Source organism: Dromiciops gliroides, chromosome 1 (assembly GCF_019393635.1).
Source record: "Dromiciops gliroides isolate mDroGli1 chromosome 1, mDroGli1.pri, whole genome shotgun sequence".
Lineage (NCBI taxonomy): Eukaryota > Metazoa > Chordata > Mammalia > Microbiotheria > Microbiotheriidae > Dromiciops > Dromiciops gliroides.
In genome coordinates this window covers 727,011,056-727,036,791 of record NC_057861.1, presented here as the reverse complement: position 1 = coordinate 727,036,791, position 25,736 = coordinate 727,011,056, and the positions used below count along the sequence as shown (strand labels likewise).

The 25,736-nt window shown below is 37.3% G+C and overlaps 1 protein-coding gene across 6 annotated transcripts in view; it reads right to left on the bottom strand.

Annotated features, from left to right (window-relative positions):
- FOXP1 (forkhead box P1) overlaps positions 1–25,736 on the bottom strand; it is a 691,415-nt gene that overhangs the window by 406,996 nt on the left and 258,683 nt on the right. For 4 of the 6 annotated variants that reach the window (XM_043986904.1, XM_043986912.1, XM_043986961.1 and 1 more), the window contains one exon: positions 25,455–25,552. The exons of the other annotated variants lie outside the window; for them this stretch is intronic. The gene's annotated coding sequence lies outside the window, so the exon portion shown is untranslated. The remainder of the gene's footprint in view (positions 1–25,454; positions 25,553–25,736) is intronic. 6 annotated transcript variants of the gene reach the window in all.

Below are 25,736 nucleotides of genomic sequence, written 5' to 3'. Positions count from 1 at the left end.
AGAAGACTAGAGAATCAAAGATTTAGACCTGGAAAGAATTTTGAGTTGCAGGAGAATTGTTGCCTCCACTACAGAGGGATGGAGTTTTCAAAGGCAAAAAAGATAGAATACTTGCCCTCCAGAAGCTTACATTCTTTTTTTTTTTTTTCAGAAGCTTACATTCTAATTCCTATGACTCTGTCCTACCTCTGAGAATACTAGAAGGATCAAAATTTCAGAATAACTCAAAGGACCAAAATGTATCAAATGATACAATATATTTACACAATCTAGAGGGAAAGGATAGAAAAACTTATTTCAAAGTAAAAATATCATATCTCCTAGAAATTATTTGTCTTTAAAATACACTTGCACAGATAGTAGAAATTATAGTAAAATTTTAGAAAAAATTATTCTGTCAATTGATACACTTAATCCTGTATTAAAGTAGTTTTGGGGACAATCCCACTTAAATATGATTAATTTTCCCTATGACAGTACTAATAGGCAGTTAGATGCCCCAGTGGCCTGGAGAATCACCCAAATAATGTGATTCAACTAATACTTCTAAACTTGAAATAATCAGAAGAACAGAAAATCACTTATATCACAGGGTCACAGTCTGAGATGATAGTATTTAAATCACCTTCCAAAGAATCTAAATTTTTGCCAAGCACTTTCCTCAAAACAAATCTGTGAGACAAGTAGCACAGGTATCATTATTCCCATTTTACAGAATGAGAAGGGAAAGTTGGTAGAGTAAATAAAATGACCATAGTCTGTGGGCTTAGAACATAGTCCTCCAGTGCTGTGGCCTTAACCCCAGAAAGCTACCTTTCCACTAGGTTACACAGTCTCCTGATTGAAAAATCACACAAGAGAGATATAATTTTCATATGAGGCTAGAATAGGAAAAGAAAATTTCCAAATTTGGTGGGGGGAGAGGAGTACATTTGGAGTAGGAAAGCAAAAGGCAAAGATGAGGCAGGACGGACTTGCATAGAAGAGAATATAAGCTAGGTACTGAGAATTGCTTTCCCATCATCTAGTCCTCAGAGCTCTTTCTTGTCTCTATTTTAAAATGTTGCCCCCACAGTCACTTAAAGAGCCAGCCTCAATGGATATGTACTTTGCTTTCCTTGGGGGTGTAGAGTGTGTGGAATAGTGCTTTTGTTGATATGTAGGAGAAAAAAAGTGGTCACAGATATAAGTTACGGTATAGGATTCTTAGCTATGGCGTTAAAAGCTTGAAATAACAAATGGGCTCCATCTTTCCCCCTCCCTATAATCCAAAGTTAACTATCTCTTTAAGCCTTCAGAAAATAAACATGTTGACTAGAGAAAATTATAAATAAACATCAACAATAATGATGAATAAAAATATTGATTTTGCATGCCCCAAACCTGAATGCAAGAGTTATTTGTAATGTGGGAGGCAAAGCCATGTTCTGTCAAGACCCACATAGTGTTTTCACATTTAAAGAGTTAATCCACTCTCTTTCATTGAGGATTGATTACTGATCATTCCAGCTATTGTTAAACATTTATCTAACCTTTAAAATACACCAGACTCTTTTTATTCAGAAGACCGCAAGCTGTCCAATCCTTGGAAAATGTACAACCTAAATATGCTAAGAGGGTCAATACAGAGCCTCAATGTCCCTCCCCATAGTTGGTGTCTGTGAAAAGTAAATGGGGTCCCTTTTTGATGAAATGGAAGACTTGACAGTAAAGCATTAGATACACTGTCAAACTTGTTTGACATATAGGTTAGTTTTGCTAAACTGCTTACCCTCCCCCTTTATTTCTTTGTTACATGGGATGACTTGTAGGTAAGAGAGAGGAAGGCTGGATTTAGAAATAGTATTGAAGGCAATATTAAAAGAAAAGATACCAACTAAAATGAAAACCTTTACATTTAAAGCCCAAAGTATGTTGTTATTTTCCCATGTGTGTGTATGTATACAGATACACAGACCCCCATACAGGTTATCCTAAAAATCTTAGTGAAGTTGTAAGATATTAACCTGTGTGGTGGTGGTGGTGTTTGTTCTTTGTTCTTGAAGGGGACCAATGTCATCATGAGGGGAATGTCTTGACTTGCAGGTGAATTGGATTTAAGTGAGGCAGGGCTATGTGAGTGTATGTATGTGTGTGCTTTCCTTTCAAATACGTTGTATTTCAGGACTATGGCTCATGGTATTTTGGTATCATCTACACTTCAATACAAATATGTATAGAGAAGACCAGGAAGATTTTTTGCTTTTGTAGTGACGATTCGAACAATGTAGAAGTCAGCATCTCATCATGATATGATCTGGTATTTTGAGGCAATGCATTGGCTTCCAGAGGTGAATTCCAGACAAGCCTATGAAAATACTCATTAAAAAGCCCTACTCTTTTCTCTCATGTTGACATCAGGTCACTGAGTTTGTGAAGACTATGACTGAGGAGTGAGTGGAAATTAGACAGACTTCGAATATTGATTGGCAATAGATTCTATGAGTGTTTTATAAGAACCAGTTTGGTTAAGTGTAGAGATAAAGTAATTGATGAAAATGATCTAAGACAGTCATCTCCAAAGTGGGGGCTATGGTGCCCTGGAGGACTCACGGAGTGAACGAGAAGAAGGGGATCTCATTGGAGAGTGGGAATATGGGCCCCCTTCCCAGGGAGCTTCTCTTCAACATTTTCTTCACTTATTTTAGAACAACATCCCCTCCCATCTCTGCTACGGATCTTTCAAGATACCTGTAACCCGGGGCAGCTAGGTGGCACAGTGGATAGAGCACTGGCCTTGGAGTCAGGAGGACCTGAGTTCAAATCCAGCCTCAGACACTTGACACTTACTAGCTGTGTGACCCTGGGCAAGTCACTTAACCCCAATTGCCTTACTTAAAAAAAAAAAACAAAACATTAAGATACCTGTAACCCAATTGAGTTCCAGGCACCCTCAGACACTATACTGGCAAATTTCCTAACTCCCTGCCTTGGTAAACAGACATGTTAATGGATGTGTACTTTAAAAACTCCAATTTCTCTATCTTTTTTTTTTTTCTTTTTGAAATGGAAACAAGAGTGGCCAAAGTACAATACCAACAACCTACAAGGATGGTCTTCCTTAATAAAAGAAAAAGTTGATAAAGTACAGACTCTCAAGGAATAAACCTAAATTTGCTGGGATAAATAAAACAACTTTTGATGGCTTGTAAAGATGGGTTGGTGTCATAGGAAAAGACAATTGTAGAGATGATAGACCTTGAACATTTGGAACTAGAAAAGACTTAAAAGAGTTCATCTAGTCCAAACCCTTCATTTTATAGGGGAGGAAAATTGAAGTCCAGAGTTAATAAATGGTTTGCCTAAGGTCAGACAGGATTGGTTTTAGCAGAATTAAGGAGCATGAAAGGGAATGAAAAATTTTCCTAACTGTTAAATACCCTTACAAGTAACTTTTAATTATCCATGTATATTATTAACATAGTCTATTATTTTTCAAAAGTGCTTAAAACATAGGGGGAGATTCTAGACTTTATGGTGTAAAGTCATGTTTACAATTAAAAGGGGCCAAAAGGCAATAAGTTCAATAATATACTATCGCACAAAATGAGGGTCTAGCCATGAGTCACAATAAAATATTCTCAAGGGGACAAAAACTTTAATAATTAACAGAAGGAAGAAAACCATTCAAATTAATTAAGCATTCTTTATTTTTTTTTAACCTAGGAGGTCTCTTCTAGCTCTATGATATTACCAAATTTAATAAGACCACCATCAAAACCCAGCCAAACAGCACTCCCAGGACCCAATCTGTTTCTGTTCCCCGCACCCCCCTCCCTAAAGTCCAGGGATTAATTTCCACATGAGCCTCTGAAATTCTGTTCTTGTGTTTACTTGTGTTTGGATCTGATCCAAATATTCCGTGCAGCTCTCTTTGACATTTCATTCTATCGAGAAAGCTTTGGCAACTGAAATCTATTATGATGTCAAAAGGTAGCTGAGAACATAAAGTGTATCCCGCTGAGTTGATGCCGCACACTGCTAAATTTACAACAACATCAGTATCATAAAAATTATAAGAACTGCAAATTAACCACTGATTTTAGTTCGCTGACATAAATAATAGTAAAGATCTGGATACTTCCAACATCTTTACCAATGTTTAATTTGTCAAAATCCATCCAGTGGATTTCAACCACAAACCTGTCCTCTCTGGTACATTACCTTTCCCACACTTACATTAGAGCAAATTAGAACCAAAAAAGGTGGCTCATTTCACTTAGGCTCTCCTCTGCAAGAGAAGCCTTCATTTTGCCATTCTTGCACTATTAACTAAAAGAGACTCGCCTTTTTAAAGATATCTTTGATCACTTATATTCCACTCCAATTCCCCAATTGATCCTTTATTACATTATAACATTCCTAAAGTGAGACTTTTTCTTTGCTTTTGTATTTGGGTACCAGTATCACAAATATTAGCCAGGCACCAGACTAGCTGGTCAACAGCTGTCATGGACACAGCAAGTACAGAGATTGCACATCAAAACAGAAGTCCAAAGTCAAGAATTGTTGCCTCCAAGGGCATTAAGATGCTGGACCACATTGGGTTTCAAAATCATCACCTGACCTGTATCCATGCAGACCTGAAGGAGGAAAGATGAAAAGCCTGGCTTTTATCAGTATATCTTCACTTCTGACAAGGGACTTTGATACTGGATTTTTAAAACAGATTTTTTTTTCAAATTCTCTATTTCTTTGATGATATTAAACTATATATAAATGGCCAGAAGAGTATTAGAAGTCCAGCACATGTGTTTATCTTTCAATGAGCATGTCGTCTTGATCATCTTTCTTCTCACTGATTTATAAGTAGAGAGTATAATTTACAACCCCATGGACCACACCAGTGCAGCTTACAACCAGTAGGATCAACCACACAAGTCTAAGTACAGTCCCCACAAGCATTTGCACAGAAGCCATGCATGGCTAATTCTCTGGTTAGTCTTAATACAATGAGCAAGACTGAAAATCAGGCATGAGTAGTAGGGAAATATTTGAAAGGCACTAACTAATTCTAGCATACACTACACTTTTGCCCAAATTGGTTTATTTCACAGTTCTATATTTTTGGGGAAAAGCAATTTCTCTATGACAGATGCACCTGGAGTACACCCATGTGGGCTACACATAGTAAAGACTGAAGCTTTCAGATCAAAAAAGAAAATTGCATTTTATTCTTATTTGCAAAAATAAAAAAGCATATTTCCCACATGGAATTGGTTTCTGTTTACTTAGGCTATGTCTACACAGGCCAAGTGAATAGAAGAGTTGACCCAATTATCTTGATAATTCAAGGCTCTAAGACACTTTAGGCTTGGCCTAAATTGTTCCAGATTGGCTGTCTCCAGTAATCAAATCCACTGGAAAAGTAAGTTGCCAATTCATCCCTTCCCTTGGCCTCCGTAATACAGCCTATGTGCTCCAATCTTATGGAGCGACCCGTCCTATTAAAATAACTGTACTTTTTTTCATTAAGGTGGTCATTTTATCAAGTACCCCCAAGTGAACTAAGTTATCGGTCTGTGACTATCCCATGATCATGAAGCTCTGGTAAGTGCCCTTTCCCACCTCCTCAGGTCGACCCTAACCGATCAGCCAATAAACAAAAAGTTACCTCTGAGCCAGTGTCCTATATAACACCAAAACAAGGGTAAATTCAGTTTGCAAACCAGGCCGAACACATCTATCTCCAAAGCTAATAATTTTGTTTCTGCCTTCATACACTCAGTAAAATTAAAGTATGTTTGCATTTCCCACAAGTATATTTGGATTTCACAGGTCCTGCATTTCCCACCTGAGCCAAGTTCAGGAAAATGCTTTCTTGTATTCAGATCACCCTTAACCAGGCTAAGGGAAAAAAAATAAAAAAAAATAAAAAAGACTCTCATATGTTCACAGCTCTAATCAAGACAGAAAACTTTACTTATAGAAATAACTAAATCTGATCATATAAGCAAAGGTATATTTGTTCTGCTGCTGCTCTAGATACTGGTTACAGACCAGTCTTTGGCTATAATAATAGTAATAATAATAATATACAGCTTACTTTCCAATAACCTTTACTGCTTTCATTCCACTATCTGCATGCTTGTGTGAATTTATTTACATCCATGGTATCTTCATGGCATTATAAACTCAAAGAGGTCAAGTATTTTTATTTTTTGTTTTGTTTTGTTTTTGAGAAACCTGGTTTTTGCTTGGTCCTACTGTAACGTTTTTAGCACCATGTCATGGAAATTATAAGATCTTAGAGTTGTAAGTGACTACAGGCACCATGAAAATCATGTATCAGCCCTGATCCAAATAAGGAAAAGAAACATTGGGAGAACTGAAATGCTTCCCCAAGATCTCATAGCTACCCAATAGAGAGGGGACCAGTCCCTGCATATTCTGAATGTATTCCAGTGAGTGCTTTCTCCTGTGTCTAAGAACAGAGATAGGTAGGTACACAAACTTAGAACTTAGAATCCATGTATTCCTATTCCCATTTTACAGATGAGAAGATTCACCACTACTCAATCAGTTAATTGATTGTTACAAACATTAGAATCACTATCACTAAAAAAGATGAGAAGCATATGAGATGGAGTATGGCATGTAAAGGTATACAGGAAGCTGTCCTGGAGGTATGAGACTCTCATTTCCTGGGAAATTTGGGAGCAAAGAGTTGTTGACTTGTGTCTGACTCTTCTAGACCCCATTTGGGGTTTTCTTGGCAAAGATACTAGAATAGTTGGCGACTTCCTTCTCCAGTTCTTTTTTACAAATAAACAAACTAAAGTAAATAGGGTTAAGTGACTTGGTTAAGGTCATGCATTTAGAAAGCATCTGAGGTCAGATGTGAACTCATGAAGATGAGTCTTTCTGACTCTAAGCTCGACAATCTATCCACTGTGCCACATGCCTACCCTTAGGAGAAAAGAAGAAATTTCTTAGTGCTGTCATGGAGACTGCAGGTACCCAGTTCAAAGGAATCTTGGTTTCTCAGTGTTGCTTTGACCTTTTATACTTCCCTCATAGAAGGCTCATATCTGCCATTACCTAAAACTTGTTTGGTGCCAAGGGGTAAAAATATTTTATCTGAAGACTATTCAGATGGTGTTCATCTTTGTCTAACTACAAAAAGAGAGAAACTTGAGTCAGGATTTTGCATTGATCAGACTTCTTAAGGTTGTGCTTCGATAAAAAAGTATATATTTTTCTTTAGCCCCGATTATCTCCATTGAGGGGCACCATAATTCTTTTGGAGTTTGTTTTTGTTTTTTTGTTTTTTTTTTAGCTAATGCTGGCAATGCACGACCGGGCATCAGAAATAAAAGGCACCAGCATTAAGGGTCAACTGAAACTTGAAAACAACTGGAATAGAATTAGTAGTTAATGCTTTTAGAATTAAAAGTAAACTAATTAAAATAACTGAAGCACAAGAATAACTAGGAATAATCCTATACTTTAAATGGTTTGACTTCCTGGATGTATGTGGATGTGTTTTTTCATGAAGTTTTTAAATCTTAATTGAATTTGTTTGAATCAAATAGATTGAATCCAAGGCGGAATACATTCCACTACCCTTTTCCAAACCTACGTGTGTCAACACTCAAGGAAAGCAGAGTTCTTTGTGAGCTTAGCTATTCATAGATGTCCAATGGGTACTGATTTTGATATATCTCTAATATATGCAAAAAGAACAATATGTACAAATATCAACTTTTAGAAATAACCAAGTCTAGAAAGCCCCATCAGATTGTTCAGTTGCCTTAACCTTCAATTCTGTTTTGTTATGAACAGCAAATTGGACACTTAGAATAATAAGCTGGGGAATTCCTTGATCTTGCTTTTTAGTTATTACTTGAACATGGGTTAAAAAAACAAAACAAATTTTTTTTCAGCATGATGTTCTATCAATCAGATGAGTTAAGGAGCAAAATGGTATGTTAGAAAGAATGTTAATCTTGAGTAAGTGGACCTGCATTCAAATCCTGATTCTTCCCCCTTCTTACCTAAATAAATCATCAGACCACTCTGGGCATCAGTTTCCTCATCTATAAAATAGAAGGATTAGATTTAATTACCTCTTAGGTCCCTACAGACTCTGAATTTATGATCCTTCGGATAATCAAATGCCTACCTATCCACTTGGTATTGTATTTTTGATGAAGAAGAGAGATTGGTCTGGTATGACAGCCCCATGGGCAGAACTAAGAGAACTGAGTTCAAGTTGCCAAAAAGCTGATTTGGGGTTGATATAAGGGAAATCTTCCTAATAATGATCTTAGATAGAGATGTCCTCCAAAGGTAGTAGATTTTCCCTTTGCTAAACATCTTACATAAGCAAAGACTGAATGGTCATTTGTTGGGCAGCTAGGTGGTGCAGTGGATAGAGCACCAGCCCTGGATTCAGGAGGAACTGAGTTCAAATCTGGCCTCAGACACTTGACAGTTACTAGCTGTGTGACCCTAGGCAAGTCACTTAACTCCAACTGCCTCACCAAAAAAACCAAAAAAAAAAAAACCCAAAAAGGTTTGTTGAATGATCATTTGTTGATGTTGCAAAGGGGGCTTCCAAATCACAAACAGATCTATCCCCAAAGGCCTTTGAGGTCCCTTTCCAGTTTGAGATTGAGATTCTTTAACAGTGTAAACCCTTTCTCTACCAACAGAAATAACTTTAATGAAATTCAAAATTAAGAATCAATTAATATGACCACCATTTTAACAACCAATAAAATGGGTATTCTATGAAATACTGCAATCTTTGTTTTAAAGGTACTTCTTTTAATTTTCTAATTTCAAAAGAAAGTAAAAACTTATAATTTGAAAGGTTTTTTGAGTTTTGTTTCTTTTGACAAGGTAGAAATAAACTTCAAATCTATTTTAAAATGCAGTGATATATCAGCTCTTGAGCAAAGAAGCGGGGTATACACATTGATGATGCATTTAAATAGTACACAAAACAATTAAAAAAACCATGATAGGGGGCAGCTAGATGGCGCAGTGGTTAAAGCACCGGCCCTGGATTCAGGAGGACCTGAGTTCAAATCCAGCCTCAGACACTTGACACTTACTAGCTGTGTGACCCTGGGCAAGTCACTTAACCCCCATTGCCTAAAAAACAAACAAACAAACAAAAAAAAACCTATGATAATTCATTACCTGATGGCATTGTCTTATTGGAAGAATTGCTTGGGCAAGGAAAGTTGTATATGCTAATGACCCTATGACTTATGATTTATCACATGTAAAGTATCAAGAAAATATATATTTTCCTGCCTTTGTTAAAAATGAGTATCTTTGGCTTGCCACTCTCACCTTCACTGTTCTGCCTCCGTTTTTCTTCACATGAACTAGTAAAAGGTTTCCCTTATAACATTACTTTTTTTTTATGCCCTGATGTTATGCAAGGCCAATGCTTATTTTGGAGATAAAAACAAAATGGAGGAACCACCCAGACCTCTCTATTCCAAAGGGAGGAGGTTCCCAAGAAAAGCCAAGTTTCACTGTTATATTTCCTTTCAGTACTACTAAAATGCAGACAGCATTCCTCAACCCAAATTTACAGTAGCTGAGAGAGCAAATGCCTTCAACATTGACTGAAGCCAGGGCCAGCAAGTGTGGCAAGAGACTACCTAGAAGTTTGAGGTAATGAAATGTAAATATGTGTAATTGGAAAATAAAATTTTAAGGGAAGAAGTGGTAACAAAGGGTACACATTCAGTAACTCAACCAACACTTCGCAGTCAGCTCTGAGTCATATCCTCCTAGATAATGAGTTTCATGAGACCAAGAACCCAGTTCCATATAAAAGCTTTTTTTTTTTTTTTGGTGAGGCAATTGGGGTTAAGTGACTTGCCCAGGGTCACACAGCTAGTAAGTGTCAAGTGTCTGAGGCCGGATTTGAACTCAGGTCCTCCTGACTCCAGGGCCGGTGCTCTATCCATTGTGCCACTTAGCTCCCCTCCATATAAACTCAATTGTAAAAAGTGTCTTGTATACAGTAGGCACTTTACTAGATGTTGCTTGAAATGAAACTTCATATTTTATATGAAGAAAAAAAGCAAAGTCTTTTCTATGAAAAACGGTAAAAGGAACCAACCTTGAGTCCAATAATGAACAATGAGAGTTCAACTTTAGGATAGAAGTTCTTTTAAAAATTATGTTAATTTTAAATTGTACATGGGTAGTCTGAGAACACAGAAAGACTTCAGCATTATGCCTTATTCATGCTAAGGTAGACTGGACCTCTTAGAAAATTTCCTGATGTTATTACAATTTCATTCTCATATGATAACTATTTATATATCATACTAATATACTGATTCCACATAAATTATACACTTTCAAGCACACACACACACACACACACACACACACACACACACACACTTTTCTGGTATCCTTATGAAGTCAATAGACATGGGTGGACCACCGTAGCCCCATAGCCTGCTACTGCTTCAGAGACAAGTGGATAGAGTGATGCATCTGGAGTTAGAAAAACCTGAGTTCAAACCTAGACTTAAGACATTTATTTACTAGCTGTGTAACCTTGAACAAATTACTTAACTCGATGTGCCTCAGTTTCCTCATGTGTAAAATTAGAATAATCAGAGTACCTAACTCCCACGATTGTGGGAAGGATAAAATGAGATCAAATGGGGAAAGTATTTTGCAAACCTTAAAATGTTAGGTATTGTTGTTGTTGTTGTTACTGTTGCCTTATGAGAGGACACAAGTAAGAATTACAACAGTAGGTTCTGAGCTACATCATAAGAGGGAACATCCAAATTAATGAAATTATAGCTCTATTTTAGTATTTTGAGTGTGATATCTGTATAAACTCCATCCTGTTTTAAAAGCGGAAATTGATGTTGTCAAGATTGAAAGTTTGTCCCAGCATCTACAAACACAAAACTATAAATGACAACATGAATGCAATACTCAACTTTTTTTTTTTTTTTTTTTTTGCGGGGCAATGGGGGTTAAGTGACTTGCCCAGGGTCACACAGCTAGTTAAGTGTCAAGTGTCTAAAGCTGGATTTGAACTCAGGTACTCCTGAATCCAAGGCCGATGCTTTATCCACTGCGCCACCTAGCTGCCCCAATACTCAACTTTCCAAAAATATTTCTGGGAATTAGAAAGATGGCTTTTAAGCTCTGATATTGCTTTTATGGATGCCCATTTGTTTTGAGGGAGATGACTGAGGAAAGCTGGAATCAAGCACAAAAACTAGATTGCTTGAATTAAGCAAACAGATAGTCAATACTTCCTTTACTGAATGGAACATGTGCATAATAACAACAATAATAAATGTAACAATAATTCCTATTTCTATAGTGCTTGGATCAGCAAAGCCTTGCATACATGTATGTATGTATGCATGTGTATGCATTCCAAAGAGGACATGTCCCGGCGACTAGGTGGAGCAGTAGATAAAGCACCAGCCCTGGATTCAGGAGTACCTAAGTTCAAATCTGGCCCCAGACACTTGACACTTACAAGCTGTGTGACACTGGGCAAGTCACTTAACCCCCATTGCCCTGCAAAACAAACAAACAAACAAACAAAAAAAACAAAGAGGACATGTCATTTTCTAAAGGTTTCAAACACTCGTTGGATTTAGAACCCTTTGCATGAGTGCGGTTAGTTAGAATTAAGTACTAGCTAGATAGAATCAGTGTTTATAGTTCTAGAGTCTAAGATGAAGTCTTGAAAAAATGAAAAAGTTAAATTAGCCAGTCTTTAAAAATGGATAGTTGATTCCTTTCCTTTTTTGCTATTGCTTCAGCAACTATCAAGGAATATTCCTTACCATAAAGCACATGTCATAGTGGATTAGACAAATCAACATCCCAATAACTAATTGAATTTTATACATGTCACTCAGTTGTTTTGAACTTGGATAGGGACCACAATACTTCTAAAACTCAATGGGTTTCTGAAATTTAACTGATGGCTGCTTTACTCAGCATGAGTTGTTAGCACATCAAAACAATGGGTTGTTTTTGGTTTGGTGTTTTGGGTTTTTTTTTTTTTTTTTTGAGCCTGGTCAAATGATAAATCAGGCTTATGCTAAAGTTGTGTATTTTTCCCTCCTCAAGGCTAAATGTGGTTTTTAGAAAAAACTCTCTTTTGATAGCTTAAGTGCACTTATACCAGAGGTTCCTAACCTTTCCTGTGTCATGGGCCCCTTCGGCAATCTGGCAAAGCCTATGGACCCTTTCTCAGGATAATGTTTTTAAATGCATAATATAGAATTGTAAGATTACAAGGGGAGCCAATTATCTTAAGTTAATTACCCAAATATTTTTAAAAACAAGTTGAGAGGCCTCAGGCTAAAAACCCCTGACTTAGAAAAAGATGAACCATAAGATCTGAAAAATGATTGAGTGAGCAGGACTTTTCAAATTTTTGATACATGTCTCTTGGGGCACAAACACAGCAAAATCAATTCAATTTTACTCAAGAAGCATTAACCACTATGTGTCCAAAAGGATATAAAGACAAAAAAGAAGCAGCCCTGCCTTCAAGGAGCTTATAACCAAGCCACTAATTCTCAGCCTGGAGCTACAATGCATTCTTTTAAGCATAGGAAAGGAAGAGCAGTATTTTTCAGCCCTTTCCTCACGATATGGTCATGATCACCCACTATTGCACCACGTTCTACTAAAATGAAAATGGAATCATCCTATTTGTATGATAAAAGGTTTAAGGTAACTTTAAAGGTCATGCTTTTTAATAAACTCACAATAAAAGATAAAGTAATAAATGACACAATAAAAATTAATCTAAAGGAAATAATTATTTATCCATTTAAAAAAAAATTTACTTACGAAATAGATCGTTTTTAGCCAGGCACATTTAAATGCACTTAACCATAAATGTACATTTGTTTTGATAAAGTGAAGGGCTTTTGAATCCAAATTGCACAACGATGCTTCCACACTGATCTGTTATAACTTAGTAATCAGAGTTAACAGACTGCCTAATTAACCAAGTCTTTATTTGCCAAGATCCAAATATGGGATGAATTGTGGGCCAAGGAGAAAATGTGATGGACATGAAATTTATTAATTCAGGAAAGCATTAAAAGCATGTGGAGTTAACTTCTTTTGCTAAACCATACTGTCTTTAATTTTAAAAATATAAATAATATATGAAAATGGGAAAATATTCAACCAAGTTTTCTGAATAAAAGGTAGAAAAATGAACAAAGTCTAATCAAGGTCAACTGTGATCTCAAATGCCTATTTTTAGCTTTATCAAACATACTAAGCTTTTTGTTTTTTGATTTGTTTTTTAAAAACGGGCTTAAAGTGGCATCCAAATTTTTTTTTTATGGCCATGAAAACATCTTTTTGGTTTTATTTTGTTTTGTTTTGTTTTATTGGGGCCGGGGGTGGAATGCATTAAATAGACACAAAGGTAATGATTTCTATGTTTTTAAAATTGTTGGTTCAGTAGGGGGAAATGGTGTTTGAAATGAAAACAACTCTTTCAAATAGCTAGAGTCTCTTCTGTTATAGAGAATAATGGGGATCATTCTCAGAACATCTCTACCCCCAATTTTCTCCACCTTTCCAAACCCTACCAAATCTTTTTTTTAAAAAAAAATTGATTCTTTCCCTTTTGACAGAAGAGTTACTTCACAACAAACGCACAAATAAATCCTCTTCGAAAGTCTATTGCTGAAAAACAGTTTAGCAATTGTTAACAGAAAAGAGGGATTTTCCTTTGCTTTGGACAGTGTGGTAACCACTGTTTTTGATCAGAATTTTCTTGTATCTCTATGTTTACATTATTTACCTTGCTGTAGCCACTGTGCATGTAATCTTAGAAAATCTGAAAGGCCTATCTCAAGTCCTAACAGGAAGCCATCCCTAAAGAATGTGGTAGGATTTAGGAAAGGAAAGAAGGGAAGGTTAAGAATCATATAAGCACAGTCGGGATTATTTGCTATAGCAGAAAGGACCCACATCATTTTAAAGGCATGTATTTACTCTTGCCCCTCCAACCAACAGTTTTAAAGGAATAAATATCATTATTACCGTCTCTGATACAATCTCTCCAACCTGCCACCCAACTCCTAATTGACCCCATCAACGGCAATCTCCCTTTTTTCCTGACCACATATAGGAAAAGCCAGGCTTAGATTACTTGATTATATTCCAATTAGCACTGTATCATAGTCTGTCTTACACATTTTCTAATTAATTCAGGCTTTTTGTTTACTGTGTCGAATTCGTGTGTCTCCTCCAAAAGCACGAGCTGATAGGAGACAAACTACATCTGCAGTCCTGTGTTCAGTTATGGAATTGTTTCTTGTGAAAGATGTTCATGAATTGGAAAACTTCCAAAAGAACACAGCCAGGGAGGCTACAAGCCTCAGGCTTGTGTCACAAAAAGATCTGGCGAAGGAATATATAGCCCAAAGAAGGGGAGGGGAGATACTTGATAATTGTCTTTAAATATTTGAGGGACTCAATCTAGAACAAGGATTAGATTTCTGTTTGACTCAAGAACAAAAGTAGATGTAATGGCTACTATGCCCATTAGGTGGCACCACAGTGATTAGAGCCCTGGAGTCAGAATGTCCTGTGTTCAAATTCAGCTTTGACAATTAGAAGCTGTGTGAACTTCAGTAAGTCACTAAGTCTGTTTGCCTCAGTTTCCTCATCTGCAGAATGGGGATAATAATAGCACCTACCTCATAGGGTTGTTGTGAAGATCAAATGAGGTAATAATTATAAAAGTACTTAGCACAGTACTTGGAACATACTGCTTAGTCCTTCTCTCCCTTCTTCCCTCCCTCCCTCCCAATGTGCAGAACTGGCAATGAGACACATTTAGGCTTGGTATAAAGAAAAACTTCCTAACACTCAGGACTAGCTCAAAGTGATGCCTTTGCCCATCTTGGAAGTCTTCAAGCAAGGGCTGTGGAATGTGCTCTTTTTTTCAGTAGGTTTGGAGTAGATGAATGTGTAGGATAACTTCGCATCCCCCAAATTCTGCCTTCATTACTAGTCCTCCTGTATTTTCCATATAGCACAAGGCCAGGCACATAGTAGCATGAACGATAAATATTTCTTAATCAAATTTAAAACTTTTTATTTTCAGGCATTTTCATTCAGTCTGTTAAGTGTTGAGTCTTCAAAAATTAACAATGACATACTGAGTATTCAAATCCATTTTAGTGAATGGTAACTTATTTGAGCTCAAATAATTTTTAAAGTCTTTATTAAGCACCTATGCTATGTGAGCCGTGATACAAATATAATGAATAAACAATCTGTACTCATCAGGATTTTACATTCAAAAATTCGATCATGAAACAATAATAACAATAAATAATGGTATTTATGATATACTTTCCATGTTATCTTATCTGATTATTCTCTGAATTTTTATTTAACATATCATTTCAGTATCAAAGCAGATTTCTCATGTAGGGTTGAACGTATAGGCCTTGTGAATTAAATAGTTTTAGAAATTAATGTTTTAAGCAAGAGACCTTCCAACCTTTTATAAGCACCTCTAACTTAATGGGGGTAGGGTGGGGAGGAGAAGTGCACTGTGTAAAATCTCTATCCCAACAGCTATCCACCTTGGCGATCATCTTGGTGAAGCACCCTGCACAGAAATGCAAAGGCATGGCCCACTCACTAGGAAAAACACATCATTTAGCTCCTTGGGAAAGGGGGGAAGCTCTAGCATTTGCAGCACTTTGCACATAGGTGATTGAGCAGAACAAATCAATTGTTAACTGGTCAGAGGCTAATACGAAGGAAGATGAGAGCTACAGAGTGAGGGTAATTAGAATAAATGTACCAGGGAAAAAAACCTGAATCAGAGATCCAGGGAAAGTGTCTTAACAGGCAACATCCTCCTAGAGACAGAAGCAAGCCAATTAAGTGGATGTCCCAATTATCTGGGCCTCCCAGTAGAAAGTCCATGGCAGATTTTACTTTCACCAAGCACTGTGATTCTACAGAAGCAGAGTATTGGAATTTTGAAAAACTCTAGGAAAATCAAATCAGCCCATCTAGATGGCATCCAAGTACAAAGACACAGCATGAAGCATACAAATGATCCTAAACTGAAAACATTTCTGCCAAGAGAAAACAATACCCTGAAGTCAGTTTTTGAAGATACGTTTGCATACAGTTCAATGGTCTTTTCCAAAACAGTAGACTCTGCCTTTTTAGGAGTACTCCCAAATACACTGAGTGGGGTTGTCTACGTTTACCTAAAACGGAAAGATTTTCCTAAATTCCCCACGATGCTAGGAAATGATTTTTCCACCTGCCATTATTCTTTTCAATTGGATTAAAAAACCATGTATTTGATGGCTTTCTGTAGACAAGGGACCGATTGGGCAAGGTGGGGAATACACAGCCCCCAAAATGAACAAACCCTAATGCCCTCAAAGAGCTTCTAGTCTATTTTATTATTTATTACATTACTCTCTTTTTGCATAATTCAATTCATGGGGAAATGGAAAATGCATGTGTAAGGTGATGACAGTGGCTATAGTGATAGCAGTTCTGTCAGTCTCATGGCTATGACACATCTAAGAAGGCTTCAAGGTGATCATATCATAAATGGGGAATTCCAAAGAGATTTCCACATAAGAATGGGGACTGACCTGCAGACTCAGCCTATACAACTGTTCCTGACTCAGGAGAAAACAAAACAAAACAAAACATGTGTGCTTCCTCTCTTACTCTTAATACACTTAATATAAATTGTACGTACATTACTGCATTAAAAAATGCGACATCAAATACCTTGATGAGGGGGAAATTTGGATGCAGTCAGATGCAGGGATGGGGGAGCTGACTTGTGACCTGGAGTCAGCCCTTAAGTTCAAAGACAATCCACAAAATTGGGGGGTTTTCACTCCAAGGGAAAAACAAAAAATTTATTCTTTAAAGACAAAAGCACTTAGCACATTATTTTCAACAACTAAATAAAAGAGGTTCAGACAACCTTCTCTAGCTATTCCTGTGATTTAATGAACACAGGCCATCTCTTGGAAGAAAATCTACCCACAACAAGACAGTTTGGGGGAAGCTCAACATTTCAACTCATTCCTTGGATTTTAGGGTTTCCAGCTGGACCCTACACACGACAGTATCACAAGTTTCTGATCCAATATATTACTATGTCACTGGCACCATCCTCAGTGGTATACAAACCCCAAACAGTCAGCTTGTCAAGAACAAAAGAAAGCAGCCTAACTATCTTTCTTTCTTACCTCATTACAAAATACTCATCTTAATTTGTAGAATATGAAAACATTCAGTATGATATCATCAATGTCATGATGATTTCACATTTAAGAGAAAAAGGCAAGAATGCTCGCCATGACGATAAATACATACTTCATTGATGAGCCGGTCTTCTGCTCACACTACAAAAGCCAAGAACCTCCTACTTTTGTGACTGCCTCAAGCCTCTCCCCATGCCAGTCCAGCCTCAACAAAGCAACTGACCTTAAGTGTAAATCTAATCTACTCAATAACCTCCAATGGTTCACTATTCCATCTATGATAAAATATATCATGTATTCTGTTTTGCTTTTGTTTGTTTGTTTCTTTTTTTTTTGGTGAGGCAAATTGTGGTTAAGTGACTTGCCCAGGTCACCCAGCTAGTAAGTGTCAAGTTTCTGAGGCCCAGATTTGAAACTCAGGTCCTCCTGACTCCAGGGCCGGTGCTCTATCCATGTGCCACCTAGCTGCCCCCCTCTGTTTTTTGCTTTTAAAGTCCTTCACAAGCTGGCCCAACCTCTCTTTCAACCTCACTGGGTATTATTCCTCATCTCCCCATTCTATGATCCAGAAAAAACTGACCTCTCTGTTTCTCATGGACCATACTCCATCTCCCATTTCTGTGGCTCGGCACTGCCTGTCTAAACTGCTAGGAATGGACTCTACTCTCCTCACTTCCCACTACAGAAAATCCCTCTTTTCTTCAAAACCAGCTCAAGCATGACCTTCCAGAGTCTTTCAGATCTCTTCCCAAATGCTATTATTTTCCTCTAACTAATTTGCATTTAATTACTTTGCATATTTTTATGTCTTTTTTTCTCTGTATTGAGAGTCACCATGAAATAATAAGGAACCAGCCACAAAAACCAGTAAGACCTTGGTTCAAATCCAGTCTCTGACACATACTGGTTGTGTCATTTTTTAAACTACCATTCACTTTTATATTAGTAAACATGATTAAAATGATTAACTAATGTGGAAATACTGTAACACACCAAATATATAGTAGACTATAGTCACAAGAATCATGACATTACTTGGGGAAAGTAGGGTATATAGCAAGTTATGTATCCACAAATTTTAAAATTATAATTCAAGAATTAGCACACTTTTTGATTACAGGGAAAAACATTAAGACTACTCCAATCCACTGCTTTCATTGACCTCAGGAAATTACTGGGCAATCCCAATGTGACCATGGTCTTATAGTAAAGAAGAAAATTTTGACATCCTGAGTTCCTAAGCCTAATGTTCTAGGAATCTAAGGTTGGGTGAGCCCAAGCAAATGGGCTCACCCAACCCCACAGGGTAGAACCGATTTTATTCAGTCCATTTTACATGATATTGCTTAAAGACTGAGGAAAGCATGAGGAATTTAACATTTTCTTTTCTTTATTTCTGGAACCCTTTCAATTCAATTTGTCACAGGCATTTAAGTATGTACTATGTATAAAGTCATAAGGATACACAGCTATATGCCTTCAAGCATCTTCCAATGGGGTAAGGAGATGGGCTTCACATATTTATTTTGTTATAAGTCAAGATATGACAAGAGCAAAGGAGAAGTTCAGACAAAAGTAATGACAAATGTGAGATGAGAAAGCACGAGATTCTCTCACCCTGAGAGATGAGCAAAAACTCCCTCAATAGAGTAGCTCCTACACTGGACCTTCTGGGAACGGAAGGTGTCATCGGAGTTTAAGAGAAACTCATTTGGCTTAAGTTAGTAGAAGAAAGAGAATATTTGAAGAAAGGCTAAAATTCTGTAGTGTCTTGAAAACCAGTAAAAGCAGTTTATGTTTTATTTGCTAGGAAATAGGGAGCATTTGAAGATTTTAAAACAAAGAAGTGACATGATCAATACAATTTATTAGTAAAATTACTTGGGCACTAACATGAAGGGTAGATTGGAAATGAAGTGAGAAAAGAAAGGCCATTAAAGTCTAAGGGAAGGTGATGAGGGTCTGGACTGCCCATATGTCCAAAAGTCTTTGGCATCATCCTTCAGGAATTGTTCTATTCTGATGACTATGTTCTTGAGGGCATTATTAAGATGACAGGCAGGAGATTAAGGGAAGCTTTGTGGAATCAGCAGTTAAGAACTGGTGATAAGCACACAGAAGGAAAGAGATCATATATCAGCCTGCTCCTGTGAAATTTTACAAATGGTCTCAGATTATCATCAGGAACACAAATATGAAAGTGAATGATGCTAGGCAAATAGCATTTTTTTTCAATGAGCCTCTTTTAGACATCAGCAAAGTCCCATATTTCAGACAAAAACAATAAAAGGTCATGGTTACCAAAATCTGCACTGTCCAACTATCTAATGGGACCAAACAACCATGTTTTGAATTGTAAAGGCAGCAGGTGGTACAGTGGAAGTGTTAGACTTGGAGACAGGAAGACTTGAATTCAAATTCAGCCTTAGATACTTATCAGATGTGTGACCCTGGTTAAGTCACTTGATCTCAATCTCTATCTGCTTCAATTTCCTCATTGATAAGATGGGCATAATAATAGCACCTACCTCATGGCATGGATAAAAATAAAATAAGAAAACATATATGAAATACTCTGCAAAATGTCAAGTTCTATAAAATATTAGTTTATATTATATGTTAATCTCATATGTTGTGTATATCTGTCCTGACACCTTCAATTGTTATCAACTCCCCACATTGACAAAATTGCTTTGTATTTACTTGGCATCTATTTTGTATTGACTTATTTTTTATGCATATTATTCATCTTCCAATCCCACTTCCCACCCAAATCTAGAATGTAAAGTCCTTGAAGGTAAAGGATATTTATTTTCTAATCTTTGGATCCAGGAAGATCCAGGTTCAAATCCCATTTCCAATACTTGGCCGCTTTGGGATTATTTATATTTCTTTTTATCGTGGATAAAATATTCCTCACAGGGGTTATTGTGGGGATCACATGGATTCAAGTCTGTAAATGAGTTTGAATCAATAAAGTGCTACAGAAATTTCAGCTATTATACAGTCAAAATGCCAAGTAGGGGCTCAGACAATATGTTATGAAATTTGCAGAGGAAGACATGTAATTCAGCTGTATAGGTCAGAGACAGTCTCATGGATAAACGCACATCTAAGAGAAAGAAAGTTAAGTTGGACAGGTCACTATGGCTAGTAAATGATAACGCTGGAATTTAAGCCAAGTCTCATGGCCTTCTACCTAGCATGCCTTTGGAACAGATTGTTACAGTTAGAGTAAAAAATACCAGAAATCAAATTCTGCTTCAGATATACATGTACTAGCTATGTGGGAAAGTCACTTAATCTCTCTCAGACTCAATTTACTCATTGTAAAAGTGGAATAGTACATGGGGGCAGCTAGGTGGTGCAGTGGATAAAGCACTGGCCTTGGATTCAGGAGGACCTGAGTTCAATCCCACCTCAGACACTTGACACTTACTAGTTGTGTGACCCTGGGCAAGTCACTTAACCCTCATTGCCATAAAAAAAATAAATAATAAAATTTAAAAGTGGAATAGTAATAATGGCACTATCCCACAGGGTGGTAAAAATAAGTAAGAAAACATTAAGCTCTTTGCAAAATTTAAAGCCTATATAAATGCTAGCTATTATTATTGTTACCATTCTATGTTATTACGAAAGACTAAAGAGATTCTACTCTGCACAGCAGGAAGAACCTTTGCCAAATTTATGAAATTGGGGGTGAGTTACAATGCTACTGTGTATGATAATCATTGGTTTGGTTAGACTTCAGATAATACCTTACATATGTCTTACATTTTGCTAATTAAGATTGTTATTACTGTGCTAAAAGTGTTGACTGCATTTGGGCCCCTACTAGGAAAAAGATGTAAAATTCAAACAAATTATTATTTATCGACAGGCACTAATGATTTGAATGAAATCAGAGAAATGGGTTTCAAAGAAACAAGTGGGCATAGTTGATTGATATTAGTGCAAGCAAAACCTTAATACTTGCTGGATGGGCTACTGCTCAGTCCTTAGCCCTGACCCCAACCACCTGATCCCACCTGATCCTTAGCCCTGATCCCCACCACCACACACATGTGTAAATGACTACTGACCAAAGTACAAGCTAATGGTTTTCATTAAGGGAAGAAGAACAATTGGATAATTCATTAATCGTGGTATTATATAGTTTAGTCTCAAAGTAATTATTGCTTGTTAAATTATGGGTTTCTGTTTTAATTAGTGTTGTAACCTGCACCCCTCTAAAATCATATTTGCTAAAGCTTACTACCCATTGTGAAATTAAAAAAAATATTTGTATTAGTCCAAAAGATACACTAATGATTATATACCAAGTAGAAGAAAAAGAATAGAGAATATTTAACAGAAAAACAATTTATGAACTGAATTGTTCTTCTTTATTGGTCTTTGATCTTTAATCGATTATATATCCACATATTCTCATTCTCTTACACATGTTATGTAAACTGTGTTATTTCTAACACCTCTCCATAATCCAAAGAATATAAAACTGACAGGCCAATCCCCATCCTTAGAGGGTAGGTGAGCCTTTCCTCAACATTAATTCAGCTAATAATTACCAGTGTGAATGAAAGAGAACAAAATATAGAGTATCTGATGTACTCAACGAGTTGCATAAAAGGACTCAGAGTAATTTTAAAGCTCCCAAAGCACATTTCTAGATATTCTTTTAACTGGATGCTCACAACTTTGAGAAATAGTCTAGGCACTGTTATTTGACTAAGAGAAATTCAATTATATGCCCATTCAATGCAGCAATCACCTTTTAGAGGTCCACTATATGAAAAACACTGTATTTGGTTGGTATGAGAGAAACAAAGTTTAGCTAAAACCTTGGGCCCAGTGGGTTGTTATGGTCTAATACAGAAGAGACCACAGGTACAACCCAATACAATACAGTGCAGAGAATCCTAATGAAATACAGGTACAAGATATAAGTGAAGAGCACAAAAAAGCACCTAATGAATTGGGAAAGATCATTAGCAAATCAGAATGTCAAGGAGAGCTTCATGAAGGAGCTAGCATTCGGATGGGTAGGATTTCAATAGAAAGAGAGGGTAATTGAGGCAAAGCTAATAGGAGAATGATGACACAAAGGCTGGACAGCTAAGGGGACATAAAAAGATATCTAATACACCAATTTGGCTAGAGAATAGAATTGATGGAAGGGAACAATATTATACACACACACACACATGCATGCACACACACATGTGCACATAAATAAATTTTAAATGGTAGGTAGGTTGGTGGAATGCATTTAAAGTCAGGCAAAGAAGCCTGGACTTTACTTGGTAGGGAATGTGATCACAGAATTTTGGGAAGTAGAGGGGAACTTAGTAGTCATGCATTATACCACACATCCCTCATTTACAGATAAGGAAAACTGAGGCAAACAGGGTTACATGACTTGTCCAGGATCACACAACTAATAAGTGTCTGAGGCCAGATTTGAAGAGATGAGTTTTACTGATTCTAAACCGTGCACTCTCAACTGTACCACCCAATTTCACTCAATAGGGAAATACTGGAGTTTATTGAGTAGGGAAGTGAGATGGCCAGAATTGTGCTTAAAAGGAAATTATTTTACAGCTGTGTTAGAGACCAGATTCAAGTAAGGAGAGACATATCAGGGAGACCAAGCAGAAGGCTATTGCAATGGGCCGGTGATGAGAGTTGGAATGAACTAAGGCAGTGGCTTTGGGCACAGTGAGGAAGGAAGGAGAGGAGAGGTGCAAGAGATGTTGGGGAGGTAGAAACAACAAGACTTGGCAGATGATTCATATTTCAGGTCAGGGGAAGCAATGAGGCAAGATGACAGTCAGGCTGTGGGTTTTGGGAGGCTGGTAAGGATAATGGTGGTCCCCCTCAGTTGAAATAGGAAAGTCTGAAGATAGGTGGGCTTAGAGGGAACTCTGTTTAGGACCATAATGAGGTCCCTATGGGACAATATATATGAAATGCCCAGTAGGCAGCTGGTGATGCAGAAATGGTGCCAGGTAGAGAGAGCAATAAGACTAGAGTGGATACTGAGGAAAGGTGATTCCTGGACATACATTTTCTTTTCCCCAAGAACTTTGATAAGTAAGAAAGAGAGATGAACAGTAGTTATAGAGAGAAGAAACATTAATTGGTCAATTTGTTTAGGGCAGGGCTAAGAAACCCTATCCTGCGACTCAATTGCAAAGGAGCTTATGGGAAAGCAAGAGATATGTATGACAGAGAGATGATGACTGTTATAACAAGGGTGTGGAGGAGATTGGAGTGAATGGTAACAAGGGCAAAGGAAGAGGTTTAAGCTTTTGTGAGGGAACAGGACATTTCTTTCTTTGAAACAGAAAGGAAATAATGATGAAAAGTTTTCAGGTGTATAGAATAGAGGTGAGTCCCACCAGATGGCCTCTATCTTCTCAGTGTAATAGAATTCTAAGGCATCTGTGGTCATTTTGGAAGAAGAGCTACAGTTGGAGATTACAGCAGAGAAAAAAGGGTTTGGAACAATCACTGGGGGGGCGGGGATTAGATAAGCAATCAATAAATACAGAATAATAACAAGACTGCCAAGTAGCAGTCAGGTGCTCGCTGAGGTTTTGTGGTCTAGATGTGTACTGGGTAAAATCAGCATGATTTTGTGACTTCCTTCATTGAATGTTTCAGCAACCTCAAGAGTAAAGAAATAGGATGTTTGGGGTAGCCATAACTGAGAATCAGCAAATAGAAGACTAAAGTTTAAGAGTAAAGGAATCTATTGGCCTTGGTGAGTGAATTCACTTAATCTCTCTGGGCCTCAATTTCCTCATTTATAAAATCAAAGGTTTATTCCGGCTCTAAATCTATGGTTTTATGATTCTGTAGAATCAAGACTGGGCTCTGTGGCAAGTTAAATCATAATAAGAAAATAAACTGGGTTAGTTGTATGTTGTCCCAAACTTCAGGACTTGATAAAAGCAAAGAAAGGGAGAGGTGGAAGGGTAGAAAGAAATTGTCATCAGAAGGCATTTTTCAAGTTCAGATCTTGGATAAAGGTGGTATAGCTTCATGAGATCTTGAGACCTAAGGTTTAATCATGTTGGTACGCCGTCGATGATGGAGGTGAAAAGTCTACTGGCACTGAGAAAGCTGAGGAATTGGGTACGTGAACCATTTCAGAAGTGTCAAATGACCCTTCTATTGATGTACTCAAGGATGATGGCAGAAAAATGGAGACTCAAAGTGTAAGCCAGGGACTTATGTTACAGAGGAAGTTAGAAGCTGCCAGGATAGCAACAAAGGGAAGAGAGATGTTGTGATGAAATTATAGCACTTTGATGGAAGAGAGATTAATGAGGGAGGGTAGTGGAAGGATCCTCTGGCAGTAGCAAGGAAAATGAGTATATTGATACCTCTTTCCTGCATGTGTTGGAGCAGAAGAAGAGACAGTCTCCTTTGGAGAGAATTTCAAGTGATGTTGAGCAGTGGGAAAACTCCAGTTTCAATGAAAATGGGGACATGAAAGAAATTTTAGAGAAAACATTTGCAGATAGAGAGTAGGGAAGAATGGGGAAGGGGAAGGTTACCAAAAAGTTTAGTAAAATTAGCTAGAGAAGAGAGCAAACAGGCCTAGAGAAGGAGTTAAGTAGAGGAGTAAGACAACTCAATAGAGGTGAAAAAAATGGAAGATGTGGTAAGTTCATACTGTTAGTGTTTGGGGAAGGAATGCTAGATAAAAGGGATCAGAAACACTTGAGGAGGGGAGTTAGACTATAGTGGTGTGTAGCGGTTGGGTAGCATAGTGAGTGTGGAGGAAGGCCTCACTAGGTAGAAATAGTCAATACAGGAATTTGCAAAATGAGCAAGACCCTAAGTTCCATGAAGCCAAAGTCCAATTCAGGTCTTTAATAGGTTTAGTGTTCTTTCCTCTATTGGCATAGGTTGGCATGACATTATGAGCCTTAGCCCATGAAAACATGATTCTATTTTGGGATGGGAGACAACAAATACATCTATGCCACTGCAAGCCTAGTAATTAGCCATAAGAGGTTTCTTGGGTAGAGTCATTTCAACACTTTCTTCTCTCATCTGGCCCATTTGATTTCTGTGAACAGAACCTACATTATGCTATTTCCAACATGTGAAATGTGAATGAGACTCACCACTTACCCCTGAACTTTTAAAGTGGCTCACAGCCATAAAAAGGTCAGGGATCACTGTTTGTGTGATACGCATAGTATGGCAGGACAGCAACACACAGCTAGACACTGCAAATGGAAAGAAAAGGAAAGAAAAGAGATCAGTAAAGCTGTTGGTCCAATGATGGACTTCCTACAAACAAGATGCACTAACTTAGGTGATTTAATGATTCTTAATCATATATAATTAGTTCTAGAATAGGTTTACCTTCTCTTTACATTTTGTAATCTAATATAAAACACCTTGATAATA